Source organism: Mustela nivalis (assembly GCF_964662115.1).
Source record: "Mustela nivalis genome assembly, chromosome: 9".
Lineage (NCBI taxonomy): Eukaryota > Metazoa > Chordata > Mammalia > Carnivora > Mustelidae > Mustela > Mustela nivalis.
This window is the reverse complement of record NC_139028.1, coordinates 86,584,610-86,597,851: the sequence shown is the minus strand read 5'-3', so window position 1 is coordinate 86,597,851 and position 13,242 is coordinate 86,584,610.

The following is a 13,242-nucleotide window of genomic DNA, read 5'->3' as shown; positions in this document are numbered from 1 at the left end:
ATGCTATGGATGCATGAATAGAAAATGATCCAAATAACAACGAAAAGTTTGGAAATAGACTTAAACCCTTATGGAAGCTTAATAAATAAAAAGTGGTATTTCAAAATATTAAGATGAATTATTTAATAATTGTTGTCAGTACAGCAAGTTAACCATCTGGAAAAAAAAAAAACATGTGTATAAACTATACCTTACGCCCAGTATAATTTTTTTTTTAGATTTTATTTCTTTATTTCTTTAAGAGAGAGAAGAGGGAAGGGAGAGGGACAAGCATACTCCTCACTGAGTGCGGAGCCTGACATAGGGCTTGATCTCACTATCCAGGACTTCATCTCACAACCCTGAGATCACGACTTGAGCCGACAAGAGTTAGAAGCCTAACTGACTGCACAACCCAGGCACCCTCCTCTAGATAAATCTTTAAAAAGCCAATTATTTAAATGGAAAAATGAAAATATAAAAGTATTAAAAGAAACTGGAAAAATTCTTTTACAATTTCAGGAAAAGCTTTCTAACTATGATTTTTAAAATAACCCAGAGTCTTTTAAAAAGGATGAATAATTTTTTTTTACATAAAAAATTCTGGATGGCAAAAAACACATGCTTAAAGATAAAAGATAAAAAACAAATTAGAGAAAAATATTTTCAACTCATTAACAAAGGGCTAGGGGTGCCTGGCTGGCTGAGTCAGTAGAGCATGCGACTCTTGATATTTGGATTGTGAGTTTAAACCCTCCGTGGGGTGTAAAGATTATTTAAAAAACAAAACAAACGACTAATTTGTGTAATACCTAAAGAGTTCTTACAAATCAATAAAAACAAGACCAACAACCCACTGGCAAAGATTATAAAGAGTGCACAGAAAAATAGATACAAATGACTCTTAAACCTGTGAAAGAATGCTCAACATCCTTCATAATAAGAAAAATGCAAATTATTGCTACACCGAGAAAAATATTCTTCACCTATCATTTTGGCAAATCTCCAGAAATTTGATATGGCACATGCATCCTCTTTGTAATACAGATACATTAACATGGGAATTCCACATCTGGAAATTTGTCTCACGCATGTAAATAAATATATGTATGAAATTATTTATTGCAACAATGTTTGGAAAATGAGAAAAAATTACATATTCACAAAAGACAGAACTGGCACATCCATGAAATGGAATACTACAGTATTATTAAAAAATAAAGTTGATTTTTAATGTACTAATATGGAAAAGAAATTTGGTGAGAGAAAAATTAGTTGTATACTAGTGTTTATAAATGATACCATTTGTGTAGAAATGGATAGAAAAAATACATAATGACTATACATTAATAAAATATTCCTAGGAAAATATATTTTAAAAATATTGTTTATGATGAGATAAAGGGGCTATGAAGAAGAAAAGGTTCTTGAAGTGTATATCCTCTTATAGATTTTGAATTTTGAACCATATAACTATAATGCCTATTCAAAAAATTAAATTTATAGATGTTTGTAGTATTACCCATGCTCTAAGAGATCCATATGAACCATTAAGATAAAGACTCTGAGAAGTCCTGTAATAAATTTGTTTAGGGGCATCTGGATGACTTAGTCAGTTAAGAACCCCCTAGAGAATAATGGACTCCCAATTCCCAAGGCCAAATCCAAGCAAGCACAAGTTTTGGGTCTTTTGGGGACAAAATTGCAAATGGTAGTGGATTGATACCAGAGGGACAATTCATCCCAGTAGTGGGAATCTACCCCAAGGATCTAGACTTTGTCATGGAACCTGAGAATCCAAGGAGAGCTGCTGGTTGGTGTTCAGTTCCTGAGGGAACTGCTTCCTAAATCTGTTCTCCCTGCTTTCCTTCCATGTGGGACCCCGCCCCTCCCCCCATGGAGAAAAGGGCTAAGTGTGACATTTCACATTTGTGCCTCTAGTCTCTGAGGCCTAGGAAATTCTATCTCCATGGGGGTGGGAGGGGAGGGTGCCAGGCCTGCTCAGTTTAAGAAGAGAAAAATTTCTGCAAGATATCACCAGGCTGTGCTTGACCCTCAACAGAAACAATGAGCATAAGGATGGTAAAGAGCAACTGAAGGCAGTGAAAGACAGGGCCACTCAGCATGGCAGCGGCCAGAGGAAGTGACAGGCCAGAAGTGCAGGAGAGGAGGGCAGAGATGGGCAGGGAGCTCAGAGAAGTTGAAGCCAATGCTGGGTTTTATCCTGGACTAATTTGTTAGCATGAGTAAGCGGTAGCTCTTTCCATGAACTTTAACTTCCCCACAAAAATGTCCTACTCTGGGGCACCTGGGTGGCTCAGTGGGTTAAAGCCTCTGCTTTCGGCTCAGGTCATGGTCCCAGGGTCCTGGGATCAAGCCCCGCATCGGGCTCTCTGCTCAGTAGGGAGCCTGCTTCCCTTCCTCTCTCTGCCTGCCTCTCTGCCTACTTATGATCTGTCAAATAAATAAATAAAATCTTTAAAAAAAAAAAATGTCCTACTCAGGTTCCCTTAAATAGAGCCTGTGTTGCCCCCCTTCTCTTTAAAGTGTACTGGGAAAGGAATGTGCTTTGGAGTCACAAAGATAATGAGTTTAAATTCTGACCCTGTCGCTTTCCAGCCTGTCACTTTGGATAAATCACATTATTTCTCTAAGCCTCGGTTTTCTCATCTGTGAAAGGGACAAGCCAGCTTTGTGGGTCTGTTTTGAACAACAATAAGAAGTCTAGTTATCACTTTTTGAGCACCTGCCAGGTGTTCCACATACATGATTATCTCAATCCATCTTTGTAACCGCACATTGAGATAAATATCTTTTTCCCTTATTGCAAATTAGGAAACAGCTGCAGATGAGTTAACAAATTAGTCCAAGGTAAGCAGCAGAACCAGGATTTTCAAAGTCAGGTTGAATCTGGCCCCAGTACCCATGGTGTTTCCACAATGTAGCAGAGAAATGTAGCACTGTCTTTCACAATGTCAAGTATAGTGTTTGAGAGAAGGTGTCTACAAAGCCTAAGCTTTCTTTTTCCCCTCTTCCCTGTAATTCTCCTCCCTCACCCTCCAGGTCTGGCTGGCATTTCACCTTCTTCCAGATCACTCTGGTTAAAAAGTGATATTCTTTTACCGCCCATTGAAGATGATCCATACCATTTGTGAGCTGCCTTTTGATTTCTTATCTACAACCCATCTGCTGAGGCTAGGGAAAGCTGCTTAAAGCTTTTATTTTGACCTCTCTTTCGTCGAGTGCCTGCTTCTTTCTCACCCACAAGCTTGCAGACTTCCCATGCACAGATCTTATTATTTTCTGTGTTCTCTACCCCTGGGGCCTCCTTGGTGCTTGCACACCCTGCACGAACTGAATTCGTTTAGCTCCTCCTCATCTTGTGTATTAAGAGCTGTAGGAGGAAGGACCTGGAACCTCTCCAACTGCCTGACTTGGAGAGAATAGCCCCTGTTCAGGGGTCCCTGGTGCCCCCCCCCCCATATTTCCTGCCTGGAGGCCCACAGTGACAGATCCCCTCGCTTGTTTTCTGCCTCACAGGATTCACTGCTCAGACATACCCAGTAATAAATAACAACCTAGATGATTGTGTCTGGTAGCTAATTGACTGTGTAACATAGGCTACCAGCCTCTGGGGCAGCACAGCATGCTGCTTGTAATTAATCACCCTCATCCCAGCCTGACTACCCAGCTATGTCGAATCACAGAACAATTAGGCGTTTTCTGAGTGGGTTTCCCTGCCTGGGCTGGGGAGGTAGAAAACATCCTATTAATGCAGCTTTCCGTAGGTTCTCAGAACCATATCGATTCTATGGGAATCAACACAGTGCCAGACACTGTGGTAAATACTTGTAGGAGCTGGCAAGATGAAAGAGAAATAATCTGTGCCCTCCAGGACCACATAACTAAGTTGGGGTTATAAAACAAAATTGGAGTGAAGGTAATTTGAAAGATGTCATGTGAGGGATACAAACATATTCCTATGAGATAAGGGTGGATTTTGATTGAAAAATTAGATAAATTAACCCCATGAAGGACAGAATCACAACGTCGTAGAGTGGTTTGTGTTAGAATCACCCATGAGAGCAACTCAAAAATATGGATTCCCAAACCCTACCCCATAGCTGTGGAATCAGAATCTCTGAAGGAAGATGAAGTCAAAAATCTCTGCCTAGGTGTTTGAGAACTCCTGATGCAGACTTAGTTTGGGGCAGCTACCCAGCCCCATATGCTGTAAGCTTTGACCCCGTCTCATAAGGATGGGTCATGACAGCTCCCCAAATAATGCAACCCCTCTTTCCCAGCCTGCCCTTCCATAGCTCTCTGAACAAAGGATGCATGTTCCTTTGGAGTTGAGAGTCAGAAGTTCTAGTTGATTAGCTGAGTGTGCCAGACCTGAAAGTTGAGCGTGAATCTGAGACTAAGGGGGCATTTGAGAGCCATGCACAATGAGGAAGGGCTTCTATCCCTGAAAACTCTTTAGTTTCCAGGCCTAGACCTTTATGAGAAGTTTATACTTTTTGCAGTGAGTCTCATGAGAACTTTGTTTCCTTATAAGATGACTCCATTAACTAAAATCTGCTTGCCTAAGTTTTCCCTGTCTTGCAGGCAATACTATTTATGGGAGAGGGAACCTCAAAACTGGGGAGACTTTCGAGGCCAATTATTCTACCATACCACCTATTGAAGGACAGACCCTTCCTACTCCACTCTACGTGAAATTGCTTAGCATCGTGTTTGGCAGAGTAGATGTTCAGAAAAGCACCTGAGCCTTATACCTTCTCAGGAAGGAAACTCAGTACCTCAACTGTGGATGTTCCATTAGAAACTCCTCTTGTTATTGGGCTGAAATCTTCCTCCCTAAAAATTTTTACTATCGGATCTCCTCTCTGAAAGCAAGCAGACTCATGCCATCCCTTTTTTGTCATAATAGTAAACAAGTATTTTGAGATGGCTCTCTGCACCTTCTTTTCTCATCTCTTCTTTGACTTAAATATCTTGCTTTACTCAACTGTTCTTTCCATGTCCTCTCCTCCAGATCATTCATCATTCTGGTCCCTCTCAAACTGGTTACTCCAATTTGCCAATGTTCCTCTTAAAGTACAGTGTCCAAAAGCATAGATCCCAAGTATGTTACTGTCATCTCTGTGTTTTGTTGTCATTCGTGACAAATTTGCAGGTCCATATGTTGGTATAGTCCTTTAGAGTCTCTTTTGCCTTCCATGACAATCTTGTTTCCTTATTCTGTTTCACAGATTGACCTAGAGTAAAAATTGGAGCAGTTAAATGTCTTGCCCAAAGTCATACAACTAAACAGTGGTGGAGCCTGGTTGTTATGAGTTAACCTGTGCTCCTCCCAAGAGCCAACTATTCAAGTCCTGAGACCCAATATCTCAGAATGTGACTACATCTGATGATAGGTCCTCTTTAAAGATGTAATTATGATAAAATGAGATCATATGTGTGGGCCCTTATCCAACAGGGCTGCTGTCCTTTTAAGAAGACAGGATGGGGACACACACACACACACACAGAGAGAAAGACCACGTGAAGAGACACAGAAGGAATGCAGCCAGCTGCAAGCAGAGAAGCCTCCGAAGAGAGCAACTCTGCCAACACCTTGATCTTGGGCTTCTGGCCTTCAGAACTGAGGAGTAGATTTCTGTTCTTTAAGTCACCCAGTGTGTGGTGCTTTATTATTACAGCCTGCACCAACCAACACACGGGTCTTGGATCTCATCCTTAGATTTCAATTGTCATGTCTTCTTTGCTTTACGGCACTCTTCTGGCATGTTTCCTCCCTGGCCTATCCTCTCTCAGAGCATGTGGAAGGCATTGAAAAAGCTCAGCTAAAAACTACCCTAAACAAAGTCTCTCTCTCTTAATGTAAAAACAGCCCATAGCCTCTGAGGGTTGGTAAAGAGACAGTTCTTGGATTCAGGTCCAGGCGTAGGACAAACACAGACAGGAGAAAGAAGGTGAACTGGGTGAGCCAGACTTTGGGGCTTTGGGCCATTTGGGTCTTCCGTGATGGAACACGTGCCCAAAGAGAGCCCAGGAGGATGCCAAGTCATAAAAGTTCTAGATCACGAGCGTGGGAAACGGATAGAACTCTAGAGGTAGAGGCAGGATAAATGACAGGTTGAGAGTTAGCTCTGGAGTTAGGCTATTTGTATTCAATCCTTGGCTCTCCCATTTGAGAAAGTCACTTGTTTGTTCGGGGCTCAGCTTTTGTATTTGTAAAATGAGGGAATACTTACTTTATAGGCTTATTGTTGGGATTACATGAATAGTGTGTACAAAGTATTTTAGGACACTGCCTAGCATGTAGTTTTAACTTAAACATTTAATTGTATTCCCTATGGTTGTCAGTATCCTAAGCACTACAAATTAATCAACTCATTTACTTCTCACATCTACTCAGAGTGAGAGCAATTCATCATCCCCACTTTACAGGTAAAGAAAATGAGCCATAGAGAATGTGAGAGATCTGCTCAAGGTAAGTGACACAGTTGAGATAGAAGCCCTGGAGGTCTTGGCTCCAGAGTCTGTCCTCCAAACCACTGAACTATGCAGCACACAGTAAGTCTTCGTTATAATTATTATTGTTATATATTATTTTATTTATTTATTATATTATTATTTATTATATATTGTATCATATTATATATTATATATAATTATTATTATATATTATTATTATTATTATTATTATTATATATGTAGCCTAGATATGAGGGAATTCTTTGGTCTCTCTCTGAAGCTCAGTTTCCTTATCTGTAAATTAGGGATAACACCAAGAAATGTTGTACGATGACACCTAAGGACAATGTAACATCCTCTGTGAAACATACAGAAGTTTTCAAAAGATGTTCTTTCTCTCTCCCTCTTCTCACTTCTTTCGATCTCCTTAAACTTTCTTCTGGGTTTCTAAGAACAACCCCAGCCCAAGGAGGCAGAGACTGATCTCACATAATACCTGACTTGTTTCCAGTTTCTCAGTTGCACGGAGCTCATCATCTGTTTTTTTGGCCCTTTGGACATTTACTTCAATTTCAGGGGACACTGAACATGTTTCCACTCCTCTCCCAGTCTGGAATGCCCCCAAGGCCCACTTTTGCAGGAAGGCTCTCTACAGGGTGTGTCTTCCATTTACTGCATTTTCGTGTAGATGGGAACCTTCTGAAATGACTGGAATGCTCTTTAAAAACACTCAATTCTCATTTGTCTGCTCAAATTTTTTTTATCCTGTGGACACACCCAAATCTTTCAAAGTGGTTCTAATGTTGGCAGTTTCCAAAGGACCCCAGAGTCATTCATTGCCCCTTTTATAGTCATCCAGGCTTTCATGGAATGGTTTAGAGAAGAAAACAATGTGCTAGTCATACCATTTGTTCTGGAATTTACTAGTCTGGTCTGATCTGAGAAGAGAGAGGGCTAATAGCAGATTTGGAGACTGACTGTATCACATCTACAAATTCACTTACAGGCACATTCCTTCATTTCTCTTCCCATCTACTGCTGCCAAGCAATCAACAGTTGGAAGACCAGGATTCTGGTTTCCTTATTATCCTTACAACTTCAGTGATGATTTAAATCAGAAGTCAGCGAGTGTTTTCTTTAAGGGACCAGATATTAAATTTTTTTAGGGTTTGTGGGCCAGATGTCTTATGTCTCAACTACTCAACGCTACCATAGTTCGCAAAAGCCGTCATAGATACTACATAAATGAACAGGCATCGATGTGTTCCAGTAAAATTTTTTTTTAAAAAATAGCATGATGGATATGGTTAGGTGACGCCTAATTGAAATAATAGTGAAAAGCATCTCCATTGCCAAAAGTTTAGGAAAGGACAGAAATGACCAAGAAGCAACAGGCAGCTCCCTGTGGTGGTCAAATGGAAGGCCCAGGTCAAGGTTTTGGGACATTGAGCAAGCCACTTAATTTCTTCAGACGCCAGCTGCTTTATCTGTAAAATGGGAATAATTATAATATATTCCTCACAGTGCTAATGGGAGAGGTGGATGGGATGATCAAGGTGAGAACTAGAAACCTAGTCAGCACTCTCTGTGTTTCTTAGCTGTCATGGCAAGGCCAGCAGAACGCTGTGCGTGAACATGGACTCAGGGACCCCTGGCAAACCAAGGCAGAGGGGGATTACCGTGCTCAGCTTCCTCTGTAACCCTCCCTGTCTTTCAAGGATATTGTCTCAGTCGATTCAGGCTGCTGTTACAAATACTCCACAGACTGGCGGCTTCTAAACAACAGAAATGTATTACTATCAGTTCTGGGGGCCGGAAGGCTAAGACAGGGGTTCCAAGTATGGTCAGGTTCTGGTGAGGGCCTGACCCTCACAGCAGTCGCTGCAGACTGCGAATTCCGATTGTGTCCTCACATGGCAGAAAGAGGGCAAGATGGCTCTCTGGGGTCTTATCAAAAGACCCCATTCATGAGGGCTGCACCCTCATCACCTAATCTGCAGCTAAATTACCCTCCTCCTAATACCATCCACACTGGGGACTAGGATTTTAACATGGCCATCTTGCCGGGACACAAACATTCAGTCCATACAGTGTGATGAGAATTAAATGAATGAATATATGCAAAATGCTTAGAGGAGAACTTAACATATTGTAACTGCTCCCAAGGCTACTTTTTAAAAAATTACTAGCATGGGGGCGCCTGGGTGGCTCAGTAGGTTAAGGGCCTACCTTCAGCTCAGGTCATGATCCCGGAGTCTGGGGATCAAGCCCCACATCAGGCTGCCTGTTTAGTGGGAAGCCTGCTTCTCCCTTTCCTTCTGCCCATTACCTCCACTTGTGTTCTCTCAGACACATACTCTGCTCTCTCCCTCTCTCTCTCTCAAATGTATAAATAAAATCTTTTTAAAAAAATTACTAGCATGTTATTGAGAAATTTCTCCCAGACCCTGAGGTAATCACTGTTAACACTTTGGAATATTTCTTTCTAGCAATTTTATATAGTTGTCACTGTACTACTGTTTTATACATAACTTATTTTCTTTGTTTGACATTATACGTTATCATGTTCTCATTTTATTAAAAACCTTTTGCTAAAAGACCATTTTATTTGCTCTGTAAGAGTCGATGCAGTGAGTTTGCCTTAATTTCCTTAATCTTTGCCCTAGGCCTGAGCATGTTGGCGGTTTCCAGTTATTTTTATCTTAAACAATATTGCTGTAAATGTCTTGGGTACACAGCTTTTTGTAGATTTTTGGAGTCTCTCCTTAGGACAATTTCCCCAAAGTGGAACTACTGGGTAAAAGAATATGTATATTTTTAAGTTTCTGTATATGTGTGCTCAAATTACTTTCCCAAATTAATGCACACAATTTCCAGCACCTTCACAGCATGTGCATTTACCAGACTTCAGTTTCCTCATCTGTCAAGAGAGGGTGCTAAAACTTGCCTGGTCTACTTTATAGAATTATGGCGAGATTCTAAATGTATGTAGACATCCTTTGGGAACTGCCATGAAATCTATCCCTGTAGTCATTTCTCACTGATGACAACATCAGATTAGGCTAAGTGGCATCGAGAGGTAGGAACAGTGTTTCAAACATGACCCTCCTCTGGGCACCTGATTGTGGTGTAAACTGTGGTGGTCACTTGTGATTTGATTAAAATGGCAGTACAGTGTGGCCACGGCCAGCCTTTCAGCACTAACCACAGTGAGGAGCCGTTGCCGTGATTTTATGACTTGAGTAACTACTGTCTTAATTTAGGCTTCCCAAAGAGGAGTCCTGCTCACTTTTTAAGAACGGTGTGGAAACTTTTCCCCAGTGGGAAAGAAACTAACACAATGGCCCAGGAAGCCCCTTCTGTACTTCACTATGTTTGGGTGCTTATGAGTTTTGTGTACTTTGTCATGCACCAACCTACAAATCAGCATCAGGTCAGCCAAGGCACTCGTAGAAGCACCCAACTCTGAACAAGGAGACCTATGCTTACATCCCATGACTATGACTTGTTTCACCTTGAGCAAGTTGCTTGTTTTTCTCTGAGCTTCATTTTCATGACATTTAAAAGAAGGATATTCATACTAACCTTTACAAAATTCTTAAGAGACTTAATTAAGATTACATACCTCAAAGCACAAATTTTAAAAATTAGCAACCTGACACACAGTAGGTGTTCAATAAAGGATAATAAAATAAAAGTATACCAAGCAGCTAATATATTGTATATCACTTAGCAGTTGCTCAAATTATTTGCTAACGCTATTTCTGGAGTGATCATTTGTTTATTTTCCCAGGACTTTGTTCATTTGTCAGCCGCTCCAGGAAGCATTTCTAGAATCCTCCTCCAACTCCTACCTCAGAGAAAATTGTCCTGGTTGAGTAGAGGTACCATGGTTTTTAAAAGAATTCAGGTTTTTTTTTTTTTCCCCAAAGATAAATTTGGAGGGTTTTGTAATGCATAATGTCATGATAAACATGATGAAATCCTTTGCATAAAGTTTTCTCCACACTCAAGAATTTATTTTCTCCCATCCTTTAGGATGGATTCCTCAAAGTAGGATTACTGGGTCAATGTGTGGGTCCACTTGTAAAGCTTTGGCTCTATATTTTTCTAGAAAATGTATACTCATCTTCACTTATCTATCACTTGCATGCCTAGAATTTTACCTAGCCCTAATAGATGGGCTGCTTATGTACATCATGTATAATACCAGTAGCACTATACCATACTTTTATCATGTTTTTCCCCCAAGCAACTGGGAGTTCTTGGGGTCAGATTTGTTGAAATTGGTTGAAGCGTGATGAAAGAATGAAAAGGGAGGAAGGAAGGAAAGAAGGAAGGAGGTCGGGAGAGAAGGAAGGAAGGGATAAACAAAGGCAAGAAGGGGAAAAAAGAAGAGAAACAAAGTAAGAAAAATAAGGAAAGGAGAGAATGAAACAAAGAAGAGAAATAAACAGAAAAAAAGTAAAAAAGAGAAAGAAACTGAGAGAGAGAAGGAAAGAGAGAGAAAGAGAGACAGAGAAAGAGAGAAGATTAAAAACGAAAAGAAGAGAAGGAAAAAACAGATCTGGAAGACCAGGCAGCACGAGAGGAATTACGTAAGGCAAGGGAAGAGTTTTTGGCCTTCGTGACCAGCACTAATTAAAGCCTGCTATAGAGTACTTTTCCTCGAAGAGAGGAAGGGCAACATGTCACATACCATAAGGTGCATATACATGACTAAATAAATTGCCAACCAATACATTTTTAAAGGGAGCCCATTATGCTTATTTATTGAAGCTTTCAAGTATTACGTTGGATCCTGCAATGAAGTAAATTATTAAGCATCTCTATATCTACTCTGAAAAATACCATGGTTTCTTTTGAGCTTTGTTTCTATTTCTACTCTGAGTCCTTCTTTTTGGGCACTTGGAGCCATTCTTTATATTTATCACTTGAGCTCCTCTCAAGAAAATGCCAGAGACCACCCACTCCTGGTTTCCTCAGGAACTCTGGTATGCAGAGTCAGTGTCTCCCTGGTATGAATGTTGAAAATCAAAGTAATGTTTATCATATTTCTTTTCCTGTGGCCCCTTTCACCTTTCTCCTCGTTCCCCTGTTTGTCTACCATCTTCTCTTAATTTCTCCTCAAAGAAGATCTGTTTTCTTTCAGAAGCCAGACATTTCAAATAGCTGACCTGGAGTTGGAAGGCAACCGGAGTTGTCAGTCATATGACTGCTTCTCCAACCTGCAGAGATTTCACTTTCAAAGTGAAGGCAAAAATAACTACACGACTCAGTCAAATGAAAGCAAATGAAAGGGCTAGAAAATTAGAAAAGGTTCCAATTCTATTTTTATAAATGCTCTAGCTCATTGATTTCAGTGGCTTCAAGTTTACTTTCCAATGCTGTCATCCCCAGCTCCCCTGCACGGAACTCTGTGGGGAAGGAGAGTGGGCTTCAAAGCCACGCAGCAGCATCGGGGCCTGGCTTGACCATTTTGGTGCAGGATATCTGTGGGCAAGGGGCTCAACCCTGCTGAAGCTCAGTTTCCTCAAACGCAAAAAGGGGATATGAGCAGGACTTATCTCATTAGACTAATGGGAGGATGAATACATACATATGTCAAATCACAGCGTACTTCCTCACTTTTCCCTACATGCTGACACTTCTCCCCATATAGAATTCTGTCCCTCCTCAAGGCACAGTTCAAATGCCACCTCTTGGGTGAATTGTACCCTGACCCACCTCTGACATCATTAGTTATCTGCGCATCTCATGCAGCTCATCACTTATTCTGCCCTGGACTTCTCTGGGTCCTAGGTTCCAACACTCTTTACTTTTAATCCAGGGTGATAAAAACATAGGTCCATCCATAGGTCAATGTTCCTAGCCTAACCAATTCATTTAGCAGGGCAGTGGCACTTAAGAACTGGAATGGCAAGGCAGGCTAAAGTTCGTGGCAGTGGGAGAGGTGACCATTTATCAAATATGAGACCTGACATCTCATTTTCTCTGCTTGGGTGCTGCTAATGTGATCTTTTTGATGGGTCTAGGCTTTATCCCTTCAACTAGAGTATAAACCTTTTGAGAAAAGAGATCAAATCGTATGCATCCTTACATCTCTCCTTAGTATCTGGTGGAGTGTTTGCAGTAGATTTATTAAGTTCATTTCAACCCAATATTTACAGATATCTGGAAGGTCAGAGAAAAAGTACTTGTTAAGCAAGGAGCCGAACTTGGATTCAAGACATAGGATTTATTCACAGCACTTGTCATAATGTGAAAACAATCCTGTTTCCACTGAAGGTAAGTTACATTGCCTTGTCATTCATGCCTTCATCTAGCAAATAAAAAGTGATAGTCTACGTCTACACAGGTTTCTGCTATCAAAAGTTTACACTCAAGTTGAAACAGTGAAGTCTCTAGCCCCACAAAAATGATCCTGGCAGATGTCCCCAGATTAATGAAAATGAGATGCCAGCTCTTGGGCTTGATAAATGGTATGACTCATCTCAGATTAGGCTGGGTTCTCATTAGCTGGTCACAAGTCTGTGTCCCTCATTCATCTAGGACATATTCAAGGGCAAGAGCGATACATTAATCATCTTTCTATCCATCCTAATGCGTAGATCAGTGCTTGACATTCATTCATTCATAGATTCATTCACTCACCACATTTTTAATAAGCATCTACTATGTGCCAGGGATTGTAGGTGTCCATCTGGCTCAACTCCGTCAAGGTCTCTGGCTTCCTGAATTACATCAAGATCTATTTCAAAGAAATATCATTTTAATTTA